Source organism: Peromyscus californicus, unplaced genomic scaffold (genome assembly GCF_007827085.1).
Source record: "Peromyscus californicus insignis strain IS unplaced genomic scaffold, ASM782708v3 Scaffold_17__1_contigs__length_78620276, whole genome shotgun sequence".
Lineage (NCBI taxonomy): Eukaryota > Metazoa > Chordata > Mammalia > Rodentia > Cricetidae > Peromyscus > Peromyscus californicus.
In genome coordinates this window covers 5,934,520-5,950,739 of record NW_026294469.1, presented here as the reverse complement: position 1 = coordinate 5,950,739, position 16,220 = coordinate 5,934,520, and the positions used below count along the sequence as shown (strand labels likewise).

The following is a 16,220-nucleotide window of genomic DNA, read 5'->3' as shown; positions in this document are numbered from 1 at the left end:
TTGGTGGGGGGCGGGACTTCCTGCCTACTTCCCATTCTCAGTGCTGTGATGTTGTCTGGGCTGCGCTTGTGCAGGTCTTCCATGTGCTGCCATGGCCTCTGCATCTGTCGACGGTGTCTGCAAAAGTTCCCTCGGAGTCATCCACCACCTGTGGCTCTTACATTCTCTCTGCCCCCTCTTCCACATAGATCCCTGAGCCTTTCAGAGACAGCTATGATGGAGACATCCCAGTTAGGGCTAACCATTCCAAAGTGACTTGCTCTCTGTACATTGACCATGTGGGTCTCTTAAATTACCATTACTACACGAAGAAACTTCTCTGGTAAGGTTGAGTGGTACCCTGAGGCATATAGCAATGCCATTAGGAGTCATTTTGTTGCTATGTTTATCTAGCAGAGTAATGGTAGTAGGTTTTCCCACAGGGCCCATGACCTGTCTGGCCGCCTCAGGTTCTTGGAGACAGGGTCTCTCACTGAAGCTGGCTAACTTGGCTCAACTGGCTGGCCAGCCAGCCCCTTAGATCTTTGCGTCTCTTTGAATCCCAGCACTGGAACTGCAGACATGTGTGCAGGGCCCAGTTTGATGTGGGCTCTGGAGATGAAACTTAGGTTCTTCTGCTTACAAGTCACATGGTTATCAGCTAAGCCATCTCCTCAGCACCCAAACTCTCCAGTCGTAGTAAATGCCCCTGGATCCTCATGGATCTCAGAGTTTGGGCACCTGATGTACAATGACAGGTACAAGTGTCCATAGGCTATTCGATGCATGCTCTGGTGTGGCCACATACAGTCTGTAAAACCAGGCTTTTCTTACTAATTATGCCATGCGTCATATGGGTTGGGACAACAGTTTTCAGGGGTTTTTTTTGTCATGATGAATAGTGCCAAGATTATTTTTACTGTTTTCAGTATCTTCATGTTTCTTCTCATCACACAAGAAAATAACAAATGCCTGATCTATTCATCTGTTTGAAAAATGAATCCATTTGGGTAGTTTCTTACAAGGTTAGTAGTGAAAACCATGCTCCATCTCACTGTGTTCGTGAGAGCAATTCCGTGAGAGGAGCTTCAGTTTTTAAATGGTTCCTTCATGCAGCTCAGCCCACAGATTTTGGACATTGCTTTTCAGGGACCGACTGCTGTTCATACAAACCCTGTCATTTCTGCCAGCCACACACGTGGTTTTGGGGAGGGTTTGTGGTTTATTTTGTTTGGTTTTGTTCTTTAAAGGCCACTATGAAAGGATTTAGGAGCAGTGAGGTCATGATGACCTGAGTTCAATGCTCAGAACCAGCAATGAAGGAGAGAGCTGACTCCCAAAAGGTGTCCTCTCTAGCTGCTGGCAGCTGGTAGCTTCTGAGGGAGGGAGAACCAGTCTTTCCTGAGGATGTGGCTGCTGATAGGACTACCCTGTTCCAATGCCCATGCACATATGGGCAGCACTGACTGGACTTGGTGGGTTATAGGTATGTGTGTCCATGTGTATATACATATATGTACACACACATACATACTCATATTCTATATACAAATATATTTTACATATACATGTCTATAGCTATTATATAATATATGTAAAAATATATGATAAAGTTGAGGAGGGGACATGTTGGGGAGATGAGGGGGAATTGGAGGAGAGAAATGGGGTATATATTTCATTGTATACATATATGAAATTCTCGAATAAAGAAAAACCATTTTAAGCTGTCCTCTGACCTCCACATGCATTCTGTGACATGGATGTACTTATTCCACTCTCACACACATCATCACATACACACTAACAGTAACTAAAATAATGAATATTTATATGGATTTCCCAAACCCAACTTTCCCATCGGAACCTGGAACGTAAGACTTATACCCGCAGCCTTGTTTTTGTGTCTTCTGGTGTCCTGATGTCATCCTCCCAGACCACCACAGTCACACAGGGGACCTCTGTGGGTGAGCAAGCACACTGTCACACAGCACCTGTGTCGTGTCTTCATGGCGAGTTTGTCTCACATTCATGCAGAAAACAAATATTTCTTAACAGAAGCACTTATTCACATCCTGGTATAACTTAAACTTCATTGAAAATTTGAGTTTCTTAGCCAGGCATGAAGTTGACGCCTGTGGCTCCAGCTTCTGTCGAGGCTGAGATGGCCCAGATATTCATAACTAGACTTTGCAACACAGTGAACCTAGTCTCATGAAAATAAGTACATTAATTAATTAATTAGATTACTTTCAAAAGGAAATCTCCCATAGGTGGTATCAAATAGTGAGATTGAAAGGCATCTCAGGGGTCCCCTGAGTGTGTCAGTGTTCTCTACAGGGTGCAAACAGAGTGTATATGTTTTCTACCATTGTGCTTTCTGGATTTTATATACATAAAATCTTGTCTGTGTGTATGATAGGAAAGTAAAGACAAACCTTTACCCTTGAGGAACACAGGGTACTAACAGGAGGGTGAGTGTGGGGAAGGCAAGTGTGTGGAGTAGTGAGAATACGTTCAACAAGGATATAGCATAGCCTTGTGGACAGCGTTCTTATGTAATATTGTACCATGCAAAATTGGTATATACAGTAGCATTTTTAGAAAGGACTAAAGAAAAAGACAAGACCAGGCACATGCAGGCTGTGAGTGAACTAGAGAAAATGAAGCATGCTACCTACTACACCAGCCTTTAGGTGTCCGTTATGTGTGTCACCTGTTAAAATCCATTTCACTTAGAATTTAGAATGCATTGCCTTGATTGGATGTGTTATCAGTGCTCTGCTTTTGAGAGATTAATTGCAAGATGCTTGCAAAGTGACAGCACTTTGTGCCAACAGCTAGCAGAAGTGGGTACACATTGCCCTGCATGCCCCTGGTGAGAGCCCTGAGAGAATGGGAAATTAGGCATGCTCTTACAAGGTGTCTTAGTTAGGGTTTCTGTTGCTGTGAAGACACCATGACCACAGCAACTCTTAAAAAGGAAAATATTTAATTGGGGCTGGCTTACAGTTCAGAGGTTCAGTCCATTCTCATCAGGACAGGGAGCATGGTATCAGGCAGGCAGACATGGTACTAGAGGAATAGCTGAGAATCCTACATCTTGCAGGCAACAGGAAGTCAACTAAGACACTGAGCACAGGAAACCTCAAAGCCCACCCCCACAGTGACACACTTCCTCCAACAAGGCCACACCCACTCCAACAAAGCCACACCTCCTAGTAGTGCCACTTCCTGTGAGATTATGGGGCCAACTACATTCAAACTGCCACATCACATGTTTTCCATGAACCTTCATGCCAAGGGAGATCCCCAAAAGCGTATCAGTGAGTTGTTGAATATAACCAGGAGAGCACACTGGGGCCTGGGGAGAGGGATCTGTGGGTAAAATGCTTTCTGTGAGAGCGTGAAGACTCGAGTGTGAGTCCCCAGAACTCACATTTAAACACGTGGTAGTTTGTGTCTTAATTCCAGTGCTTCTCCTGGGAGAGGCAGAGCAGACACGGGAATCCAGGGGCTGTCCAGCCAGCCAGCCTGGCGGACGTAGCAGCAGATAACCCAAAGAGACCCCATCTCAAACAGGGTGGACTTGAGCACTAACGTCCAAGGCTGCCTCTGGCCGCCAGTGCACACTCACACTCCACATGCACACTGAAACAAAACAAAAACAACTCCATGTCCCTGGAAGTGACATGGGCTCTGAACAGTGGCTTCACGTTGCTAATCAACGCCAGTGTCAGGCGGCTTAGAAATGGCAGTGTACCTTATTGCTTTTGATTCTTTGTTTTGAGGGGCTCAGTTGAGGGCCTCATGAGTGAACCAGGGCTTTTTAACAATGCAAAACGTACAGGCTGGAGAGCTTTACCACAGAAAGGTGAACTCAGGCTCACTCCATCTTGTTTCTTTGATTTGAACTCAGTGAGCTGTAGGATCCACCCCCAACCTCACTAAGCTCACCATGCCCCCTGCCCAAAAAAAAAAAAAAAAATTCATCTTTGAAAAACAACCTAGAAGGCCCTGAAGACTTCTGAGCTTGCCTCAAACCTGAAAACTCCCCTGGCCTTAAAACAGCTCAATCCATAGAAAAGAAAAGAGAAAGGTCCTCTCCAGCTCCTCTCTCCTCCAGATCTCAGGCAAACCGGGCTGTGTAGCCTAGGATACCCCCAGCCCAATCTTCCCACCTCTACGTGAGTGTTGGGATTACAGGTGTGCACCACACACTCAGCCTAAGGCTGGGATTGAACCTAAGCCCTTGGGAATGCTAGGCAAGCACTCTACCAACTGAGTTATATGCCTAGGTGACCCCCCTTTCTTTCCTCTAGTTCTGTCTTTAAGGAATAACCTAAGACTGGCCCATTAGTCTATAATCTTAAGCACTTTAAGGAAGAGGCCTCACCAAAACCCCAGCATGTTGCTAATATACCATGTAAGGAATGAACTGGCATGCAGGAGAATGAAGAAAGAGAATCATTAGATACATTGAATTATTGGACTAAAGGTCATAACAACCAAGCTAACTCATGAAACTTTTTTTGAGTGAAGCATGTTCCTTTCTTCCCACCATGAGGTGTCTGCAATCATCAGAAAGCTAGACAGGAGAGCAGTGGCTTGTCTCTCCAAGAACAAGGTGTGCTGGGTGGGCTCCTGAGGAGCTCATCTGCCTCAGAGATTCCCAGGTTGGCAAAAGTACTTCCTTCTTCCTTAGGACTTCTGCATAGGGAGGTGTGAGAACAAGTCAGGGATGCTGTCGTGTCAACGGACTAACTCTGTCGGCTCCTCTATGTGCCCACCCGAAGCAGGAATGGAATAGTGACATGTTCTTGTTCCCAGTTGGGAGTGTTTTACTTCTTTAGCAGGTCGGGGCCTGGTTCTGTTTTTTTGTTGGAGAGCGTTGGGAGAAACATCTAGAGATGCATCTGTTGTTTTCAGTGTGCTGAAGGACTGCGTGGCACCTCTGCGGGAATTCTGGAACTATGTAAACCAAGCATGAGCCCGGCAGGGAGGGGCTGATTACCTAAGACAGACACCTCCAGAGTGACTACTCTTGGCCCTGCAGTGGCCAAGGGCAAAAGAGCTGTCAGCAGCCTTCTTGGGAGTTTCCCAAGCACACAACAGCAAGGGTGGTCTTTAAATCATGAACAGGTCGGAACTTTTTGTGAGCCGGGTGGTTCACACAAGGTCTTAGTAGCCAACACCAGTAGAAGTTGCTGTGTACCTGAAGCTGCCTCCCAGCTGCTGAGCGTCCAGGCCTGAGGCACCATGCCTGGCTCTCCAGGTCACGCTGTTCATGTGACACTCTCAGTTGGTGACTACTAAGCACAGGCGAGCATAATCTAGAAATAGGAGGCTTCGGAGAGCATGTAGCCAAACAGGCACATCCCACAGTAATCCAAAGAAGCAGACACTCTGAGAAGGCTGTTGGGTGACAGAGATGTCCAGTGCGCCCTTCAACGTGCCTATGTGCTACTGACTCTGTGGAATGAATTTCAATGTTCGGATTTTCTCTCTTCTTTTAAAGAGGCACAACTCACAGTCCTGAGGTGGTGTCCTTGGAGAGCCTGGTTTCTTCTGGATGTATTTTTAAATGTCATCACTCTGCAGTCATAGTCCCAGGATGAATTCATTTCCGTTCAGTCAACCACCTTTTGATGCTCTCAGTACCTGAATGCGACTGTTGCTGTATAAACTCTTGAGAACGATGGCCGTAAATGAAGTTTGGTGTGTGTATATTTGTGTGTGTGCGCTGCTAGCTTTCTGTCAACCTGACACGAGCTAGGGTTATATGAAAGAAGGGAACCTTCTTGAGAAAATGCCTCCAAAAGATGCAGCTGTAGGGTGTTTTCTTATTTAGTGATTGGTATGAGAGGGCCCAGCCCATGGTGGGTGGCACCATCCTTGGCTGGTGGTCCTGGGTTCTGTAGAGAACCTGGCTGAGCATCCTCCATGGCCTGTGCATCAGCTCCTGCCTTCAGGTTCCTGCCCTGTTAGAGTTCCTGTCCTGACTTCCTCTGATGATGAACTGCAAACCAAATGAACCCTTTCCTCCCCAATTTGCGTGGGTCATGGTGTTTCACCACAGCAATATTGACTCTGACTAAGACAGTGTGTGTGTGTGTGTGTGTGTACATTTGTCAATATGTGTGAATTTGTATATGTGTGTGGCATATATGCATGTGTGTGTATGTGCATTTGTATATGGCATGTATGCATGTCTTTATACATGCATTTATATATGTGTGGTGTTTATGCATATGGAGTGTGTGTCTGTATATGTGCATGTATTTTTGCATGTGTCAAGTGTTTATGCATATGATGTGTATAAATGTGTATATATTTGTGCTGTGCATATGTTTGTGTATGTGTGTGACATGTATGCATTTGTGTACATGTGTGGAAATAATGCATATGGTAGGTGTGTGCATTTGTGTCTCTGAACATGGGGGAGTAAGAAAGCAGTACAAATGAGTCAGGGTGGATTCAGTTATTCTGTCCATCTTTCCTGAAGATGTTAGAAAAGCGTTGGCCTGGTCTTTTGTAATTTCATGTTCTTTTCATTAAACTGTTAAGCTTCTAGGTTTTTCACTTAAACACACTAAGGAAAGATTTAAATACTTTCATTATAAGCCACTGTTTTGCTGGCATGATCGCAAGTGGGGAAAACTGTGAAGTTGAAAATAGAAAGGCTGGCTTGGCCATCGTTCTCTCGTATGATCAATATAATGCGCGTTTATGTGAAGCAATGACTGTGGCATATTGTAAGTGATTTCCAACAGTCTGGAACAGTGAGACAACAAAGGAGGCATGGGCATACTCCACTCCCCAGCCTGTCCTCACTGATGGTCACAAAGTATAAGGAGCGAGTGGGCCAGTGGCCACCTGTGAACAGCAGTCCCGGGACAGACCCAGGGGCATGCTAGACATGGGGGAAGACTCGAGAACACTCTATCACATTCTGTAATTTGACAGTCAGGTTTGTCGTGATGAAGAAGCCCAGGAGTAAGGGTAGAAATCAGGCACAACTCAGATTCACCCAGAACACACTCAGGAGTTTCCTGTCACAAGAAATATGAAGGCCTAGGGATGTAGTGTAGTGGTAGAGTTCTTGGCTAACATGCAGTATATGCTGGATTTGAGGATTTGCAGAGAGAAAAGGGAGGGGGAAGAGATGGAGAGTCCAAGAAAGGAAGGAAGGAGGGAGGGAGGGAAGGAGGGAGGAAAGGAAGGAAGGAAGGAGAAACCACAGCCGCAAGATCACAAGATGGCAGGCAGAAAGGGCCGGAGCAGGGCCCTGAGACAGGCAGGCAGACTTGGGACAGTGCTATAGGCCTAAACTTCTGCTCTTTGTCTTTTGTTTGTTTTGTAGTGCTGGGAATTTAACCCTGGTCCTTGCACATGCTGACAAGGACTCAACCATGGATCTTCATCCCTGACTTGACGTTTTAGTGTGCTTGAATGGTTTAGTAGCAGAGGGACTTGGGACAGTTCAAAGATGGACTGGCCCTCACTCTCAGGAAAGCAGACCCCAGCTTCCTCCGCATCCTCAGCAGGCTACTTGATGGCACTACAACCCAGTTTCTTCACTGCCTCAATCAAAATGTTCCCTGTACTAGGCATTTTTATACTTAGTATTACCATAGTGAGAATTCAAGCAGATAATCTGTAAAATTTCCAGCAGAGTGTTGAACACACTCTCAATAAATGTTAGCTATTATAGCATTTTCCCCCTTTGAATAGGGATTATTACTCGAAAATGGAAAACATATTCTAGAGTTCTTAAATCAAGAGAAAAGCCTAAGCAGTGTGTCAAAAATCCCTCTAAATATAGAACCCACTGTTGGGAGGAGGAAGGGGGTAGCTGCGGAGGCAGGCTCGTGCGCACATGTTCATGCTTGCCTGCTCACACGGAAATCAAGACAAAACCCTAAAGAGACTGTGTTCACTGAAAATACCCAGCTGGGCTCCAGGAAAAGGCAGGATGATTTCGTCCTGGGCTCATCTGAGAAAAATAGCCATTTGTTCTAGAAACCATTTAAAACAGACACTTGTTTGACCCAGGAGTATGCCCAGGTGGTCTTAATTCTTTTTGTCCTGTTCAGCCTGATCCTTTACATTTGAAGAATTCTGATTGGGGGCACAGCACTTAATTGTCTGAGGATGAACATCTGCCAGCAGTTACTGAGTCTGTGGCAGGAGGGCATGGTGCTTTACAGAGAGATAAAACAACTCTTGGGTAGTGCAGGAGAAGGTCCAAGCCAGGCCCTGTAGTCCAGCTGCCTATGGGAGTCTTGGCATCATTATTTATCAGCTCGCTGCAGTAGGGGGCCTCATACAGTTGTGTAGACTTGATACCATGTACCCCAAAGAGAACAGTGCATGTTTTATTGTGTGTCCATGTGTTCCTTTTAAGAATTCACTGATAGGATCCCGTTTCTCTAGTTAAAACAGCAACAACAAAATCAAAACTCAAGCTAATGGACTGGGAGGATGGCTTAGTGGGTAAAACCTGTTGTGCAGACATGAGGACTTGAATTTGGAACCCGACACCCACATAGCAAACCCAGTGTGGTGGTGCACGCCTGTTGTCCTAGCACTGAAAGGTCAAGACAGGCCGGGGCCTGGAGCCTGCTCCCCAGCCAGCCGAGTCTGTGAACTCAAGGTTCCCTGAGAGACCCTGTCTCAAAAAGTCAGGTGAAGAGCAACTGAGGAAGACTCCTGGCATTGACTTTATACTGTTACCCCCACTTTGCAAGTGAGAACACTTTTGGCACATGCGTGTGCATGTGAACACAGACACACGACAACAATACTAAAAGCATTAAGAACTTCCTGTAGATAAGTAGTGTCTCAGTGGCCTTGGCCTAGCCTGAGCCATCAGTATCAAGACTGACTGTCCAGACTGAGCTCCTGTATTGGCCCTGCACATACCCTGTTGTTTACATTTGAAATGCTTCTTTCTTTCCCCCAACTGGCTCCAGTTCCATCTATCCCAGAAAATGATGCTGCCTCAGGGAGAGGTGCTGGAGGCACCCCACAACTCCCCATACATAGATACAATTCGCTTTGGTTTTTACTTAAGAAATTATTTTCTTTCTTCCCTTAAATTACTTCTATCCATTTCTATAACAAGCTCTAAATCAATTTTTATCTGTAGTCGTGAAACATGAAATTTCCCAAGACTGGAAACATTAAAGAATTATCCCAGAACCCAGAGTGGTCATAAACAACATTCTGTTTGCTTGAGATTAGATGTTCTTTATGATCATTCAGGATTTTTTTTTCTTCTTCCTTATTTTTGTTCACAGTTTCGGGAAATATAGACCGTCATGGCAAAGAAGGTATCATGGAGTCCCTCGATCAATCTAACGTAACATTTCAAACATATTCATTATTAATTATAGTTTCTCTTCATTCACTCCTTTTCCTTCCTCTGTAATCTCAGCAGAAAAGACAGGAAGGAATCCTTTGATGACAGGTTGTCTCTGCCCATCTGTGCTTATCTCTCTGATGCTCTGAAGCCAGATAACATCTGTGGTGACAGTTCTCCCTATACCTGTAAAACACACACACACACACACACACACACACACACACACACACACACACACACACAGAGCTGTGCATGGACACACAAGTGTCCTTATCCACCCCTCTACCCTGCTTGCCATCTACCTTAGACTTCAAATATTAGGGAAGAAATGTGGTTGGGAAGCCCAAACAGAAGACATAAAGAGTAATAAAGCTGCATTACCTGGTGTTCCCAGCCTCACTTGCCTGATACAGAATGCCTGATCAAATCTTCTAGGAGAGGCACAGAGCCATAGCAAGGATCATGTAATGGAACAAAACTGGTCACCTCATGGTACCCAGGGAGGCAGAGAAAGCAGAGGAAAGACCCAGGGACACATTTACCACTTCAAAGCCACATCCCCAGTGATCTGTTCCCTCCAACGAGGTCCCACCTCTAATAGCCCATTTAGCTGTGAACTCATTAATATGTTGATGAAGTCGCAGCCCATCCATCCTGTTACTTCTCAATGGTATATCACCAGCTGGGGACCAAGCCTTCAACACATGCACTTTTGGTGGGACATGGGGGGGGGGGCGGGGAGAGTACTTTTCATATCCAAAGTGAGATTTTTTTAATGCCCCATTAGATGGTAGACTCATGACAGATTTTCTGTTCAGCTACATTTCTACCCTTTATACCTCCCAGATTTTCAACTGATAGGTACCACTTAGAACCTTAAAATATCCCCCAGTGCTAACAAGATCATTTGAGAGTTGCCTCTGAATCTGGTAGCCAGAAAAAAAAAAAAAATTGGACCAGAAACTGAATAGAGTCTTTTCCCCAAGTCCAAGCCATGTTTACCTTAGAATGGAAAGGTGGGGGTGTTTGTTGGTAAAAAGCTCCTGCGTGGGTGTAAAGGCCCACCTGGTGTCCTTCCCTCCTCTTCTCCCCCTTGCTTCTTGGTTAGTCTTAGCATTTCATTCCCCAGGATTTCTCATCCTTCCTGTTCATGCCCATCCTACAGAAGCTGCCGGTAACCACGCCCTCTAGTTTCCAGGGCACTCGGGCTTAGGAGAGCGGGGAAGGCTATTCCATTTGTCCCTAGGTAAACAGAGCGAGTGTCCAGTTCCATGTCTGGAAACAGGATATGACCAGCTGTCTACCAGGCATTGTGGAAAGTAGAGGGTGTAAAGGACTGGAGACAGAAGGTGGCCGGCCGCAGAAGGCATGGGAACACCCCTCCCACCCCCCAACACCCTCCCGCTAGCTTGAGTTTCCACAGCTGTAAAGCCATAAATCCCAGGAGTGTTCCAGATGCAGTGTAAGGACACAGTGTGTCAGGGATAGTAGTGACAGAGTGGGTGGAGTCATGAGTCAGCTGTGTGCTGTCCCAGGAGTTCTCACCACTCCGCACATCCTCAGTTCCCATCCTTCGTGTACTCCTTCACGGTTCTGCCAGCTGTACTGACGGTAACCTCAGAACTCTCGGTGTTTCCATTTGGTTTGGGTTGACTCGATTGTGGTGGCTTCACAGCACATCATTTCCTTCACTGACCTTGACTGGAAGCCCCAGATCCTCTGCTTTTTCTATCTTGCTATCAAGTAAATTATTTTCCCTACACAATAATTACCACATAACATATTATCTTGTACTATCAAGCTTTATCAAACTGTAACAATTGTACATTTCCTAGAAGAAGCTGTTGGCTTTTTTTTTTTTTTGAGCATAATTGAAGAGGCAGTCTATCTAATGATCAAGAAAAGCTTTTAAGTCAGACTAAGGTTGTCATCTGAGGTCCATCATTTAAATACGGCCCCTTTGGCTAAGTGACTTAACATGTGAGTCTACTCCTTACCTGCAAGATGAGAAGCTAAGGCCACCTGTGGAGATCAAGAGGAGCCAAGATCTGGCTCTTAAGACACTAGGTCATTGAGGGAGGGACTAGGGACCCACTCCTAGTCACTAGGCTCAGTTGTCCTCCGAGGGCTGGATGTGTTGTCTCTGCTGGTCACCACAGGGCAGCAAGACGAGATTTAGAGAAACTCTCTGTCTAGCCAACTGTGACTCTGGAAGGGCATATTTATGATTATTGTCACATTTATAAAACAAGAGATTGAATGATGTCAAGTCTTTCATTCCTAAAAGTGTGGTTGGCTGTTTGAGTGAGGGCTGCCACCATTTAACCACGTGACTAAGTGAAACACGGCGGGTGGGTTGACTCACTCTCTAGTCTTGTTGCCCCTCCCCCCCTTACACTAATTCTCAGCTCGCTGAGACCCTCTGTGGTGTGCACACGTGTAATCCTAGCATTCGGGAGATGGAAGGACGTTCAGAGGTTCAGGATTGCCCAGCGTGGTTGTGGTGGTGCACACCTGTAATCCCAGCCCTTGGGAGGGGAGGCCCGTCAGGCAGATCTCTGTGTGTTCAAGGCCAGCTTGGGCTACATAGTGAGATCCTGTCTCCCAAACAAATGGTCACACAAACTTGGAAAGCTTTTTTAAACTACAGCTGTTTAGGCCTTATTCCTAACTGCATCAGAATAACTGGGGGACCCTGAGATCAGTATTTTTGAAAGGCTCACCAGGGATTTCCATTGTCAGCCAGGGCTGAGAACCACCTCACCGTGCACAGGAAATGGTGAAGAGCCCAGGAGACCGGGTTTGGATGAGCCGTGGCTGTGAGGAGATGTGGCTTCAAATATGGTGTCTCACTTTTGTCTCGTTTCTAAATTTGCTTTCTCTTAAGATTCCCAAGAGAACAATCTGCCCTCAGTTCTCATCACCCTCCAAACCCGTCTATGCTCCATTACCTGATGGGCCAGGCTCTTCCCAGTTTTCAGTCAGCCTGACTCAGCACAGCAGGGGAAGCCTTCCCCCCCCCCCCCCACCCAAGCTCCTGAATCTCCTGGGCCCTCTCCTGCCCTGACCACCCACCCCTGTGCTCAGCTACTTCCTCTCCTTCACTCCAGTGAGCCTTTCCTTCTTCCCTGATAACCCGCAGTTGAATTTAATGTGTTGGGTATACCTCCTTGGTATCTCTACTGTCCGCTCCACACAAAATGATTCACTCTGTCATGCTACAGTTGACCTGTGCCTCTAGCCACATAGACTATTAAATTCCACAAAAGCAAGGACTGTGTCTTTTTCACATGCTCACACCTGTTACTGGTGTAGTCAGGCTCAGTGGATATTGAATGAATAACTAAATGATTACACAAGAATGGAGGAAAGGGAAATTCTTAACAAACCGACTCAGTAAATTCCAGAAACCAGGGCTTATAGATGAATGAAGACAGAAGAAAACAGTGTTAAGGACTGACTCAGACAGAGCCCGGTAAGTCAGATTTTAGCCCTTTCGTATTCATGTGCGCACTGTTTCTAACACACTGTACCAGGTTAAAGGGGAGCCCATTGTAACAGGAAACCAGACCAACTTTTCACCTAAAGGAGCCTGATTTCCACAGCAGGTTCTGCCCTGAGCAGTAAGCAAGAGCAATCAACAATGTTCATGTCAAAAAGCACCAAAGAAAAGTAATATTCAACATACTTACTTCAGATTTTAGCAGACTTTTCTAACTCTAATAATTAGTGAAATAGTCAGATAAAGTGATGTGCTGTATGAAATTTCTTTCAAAACTCCCAGTAAGGGGCAGTAAGGCATGAAGGTGGACGTGGAACAAGACTAGTTAAGAACTCATAGATTTTGAAACGGGGGTGACAGTGTCTTCACTTAAGAGATTCCTTTCATTACTTGTCAGCTTTGGGGTGAGATTGAAATTATCCAGAATAAGTTGATTTTAAGGAAGACATAAGATATTAGTTAGAATAGTTATTAGCCTTTGAAACATCATGGAAGTCTTTCTCAGCATTACCCTTTGGTTCAGTGAAGATACATTTGTAAAAGGGAGAGAAAGAAAACCTGAGCCATACATCATCTGGAGCCAGCTCGGTCTTGGTCAGTTGGAAACCAGGAATGTTCTCCAAGGTCTGTGCACTGTAATCAGTCCACATAGTTTCCAGGCAGCAGCGTTTACACGGCACTGCAGTGTGATTTGTAGCCCCATTCATGTGTCCACGAGAAATACAGCCTCCTGGATTTCTCCCGTTTTGTTTAGCCAAACAATACCTTCCCACAGCACAACCTAGCCCATCGCCAACCCCACCAGGAGACAACACTAATGGTTGCTGGCACCCCTTCCCTCCCCTTCTGCTCGGTTTTCACGAGCCTCTTCCTTCAAGGCTGGCAGAAAGAGGACCATTGCAACCTCTTTTTACTTCTAACATTTGCTGCTCAGACAGGGAACTTCCTGCCTCTCATGAGCTTTCACTCGGTCAGGACTGTGTATCCATGCCCTAGGCCCCTTTCCAGTCCTCTCCCGTTCTCTCCACAGCCCTGACCCTCTCTCTGCAGCCCTTTCCACCCTAAGCAGCCCAGGCTTTCCATTACCTTCCTCCACCCAAGAGTTCATGCCTTTCTCTGCCCCCAGACTCCTGGGAGCGCATCCATCAACCTGGCCTTTGCTAGTTCTTATTCCTTGGGGTCACCCCTGCCCTACCTAGTCCTTCCTATTCCCTTTGGGTTCTGGTTGCCCAGTGCCCCTCCATGGTCATAGGTCATATGTAGTGGTATTTGCTCTGCCCATGACCTTGGGCTCTAAGTCCCAAAGGAGGCGGTGATTCCTGCCACTGACCTCTTTTATAAGGAATTGGAGAAGGGTCACATGCCCCTTCTCCCTGCTCCTGCCTGTGAGGTGAATTTGCTCCCAGGTCAGATCAGAGGACGACTTCTGCTGTCTACTCCGTTCTGTACTCGTGACTGTATTTCCTCAATTTATATCTTAATAAATTCTGTTACCCATTTAATAGACTCACGTGGATTGATCATAGTTAGTGGTGTCCGACCATTCTCCAACTCCTTATAAGAAGTCACGGACAATGGCAGGAAGCACCTTCTCCTTTGGGCCATATAGCCCAAGGTCATGGGCGGAGCAAATACCACTATGTCCTAGGGCTGGATAAAGGTTCCAAGCCAGCAGCATCAGGGGACTCGACCATTGCTGGAGGTTTCGTTAAGGAGGAGAGCCTTAGTGCTGGACTTGGGGCTTTTCCTTGGCCCTTGCAGCCCTGGCTGGGTTTCCTCTCCTGCCCTGGTGGTCAGCCCCTCCTGTTCTCCCTGGAGACTCTCTCTCTCTGCCCATACCTTGCCTCGGACCCAGCTGCCTTCCGAGTCTGCAGCGGCTGACTGGAGTCCCCGTCTCTCTGTAACGTCTTGTGTTCCTTTTGTGAATACTTGCCACATTCCCTTTTGCTTTTTACACCGTAAAAAGTATTTCAGTGACACCTTTTCCCTAATTTGGAGAGTTCAAAAGCCAACAATGTCTTCAATCGAGCTTAATAAATCAACAGAAATTTATGTTGGCTCCCCTGGAATATCTCTATTCCTGTGCACCTTTTGAGCTAAGTATGACTTAGGTTTTGCTCGTCAACTGTGAGGGGAAGAAAAGCTTATTTTAGAAAACAAATGAAACAGTTTTATAAAAACGAAATGGAGCTACAAGGAAGGCATGCTTCCAGAGTACAGGCAGTAACTGGCCGGGCCGCGTTGCTCTGCCGCTCTCCTCGTACAGGAGCGAGCAGTTCCTTTATGTCTGCTCATACGTATGCACTAGTGGCTCCTCCTGTGACCTTGCCCTGCACTGGTGGCTCCTCCTGTGACCTTGCCCTGCACTGGTGATTCCTCCTATGACCTTGCCCTGCACTGGTGATTTCTCCTATGACCTTGCCCTGCACTGGTGGCTCCTCCTGTGACCTTGCCCTGTGACCTTGCCCTGCACTGGTGATTCCTCCTATGACCTTGCCCTGCACTGGTGGCTCCTCCTGTGACCTTGCCCTGCACTGGTGACTCACCCTGTGACGTTGCCCTGTGACCTTGCCCTGTACTGGTGGCTCCTCCTGTGACCTTGCCCTGTGACCTTGCCCTGCACTGGTGACTCACCCAGTGACCTTGCTCTGCTAGGTATAAGCTTGCAAGTGAGTACTCAATGATTCTGGAGCATAGGACTTAATTAAAAATAAAATGCTTTTCATCTCTGTATAATAGAGTGATAAAAGGCATTGACACTGGTTTGTTTCAGGCCCCTAAATCCATCAGTATCGGGGCTTGGATTTCATTATATAGTTCTTGTTTAACCAATACAGTTAAAAACAGCTCTAAACCGAAAGCTCTCATTGCACAATGGCAATTCTTTTCATTCCCATGAGGGTAAGGAGGCCCCTTTCCAGTCAGTCAAATCCCTGTTGCTACTTAACTAGTTGGGCCAGTTCCTCATATTTTCAGGTAAATTTCTTCATCACTAAGATGAGGGTAATGGACTTGTTATGTGAAGAACGTGCTGAGGACGGTGAGACACCCGGAAAGCACTGCATTAATACAGCCTCCACTCTTTCCCTGCCAACCAAGCGTCTATCGTGTTATTAAGCGACGAGTAAAATGGTTCAGTCGGAGGCAGACAAGTCTCGTTCCTTCCCGTCCTGCAGCAGGCTGTCCTGGGAAGACCACACCTAAGTGACGCAGTGGATTTGTCTGATTGCTGTGTCAGGGAGAAAGGAACAGGGAGAAGTCACACACAGTGAAGGAATCCGGGGGCGATTGTAATCTGCACCCTAAATAATCACATTTAGTTCATGGAAAGTTCAACAGAAAACTTGCTGAGCTTGAGAAATGCAACTCCACCGT

General features: G+C 46.3%; 1 protein-coding gene across 4 annotated transcripts in view; it reads left to right on the top strand.

Annotated features, from left to right (window-relative positions):
- Kctd1 (potassium channel tetramerization domain containing 1) overlaps positions 1-16,220 on the top strand; it is a 203,724-nt gene that overhangs the window by 164,963 nt on the left and 22,541 nt on the right. The gene's annotated exons all lie outside the window — the stretch shown is intronic.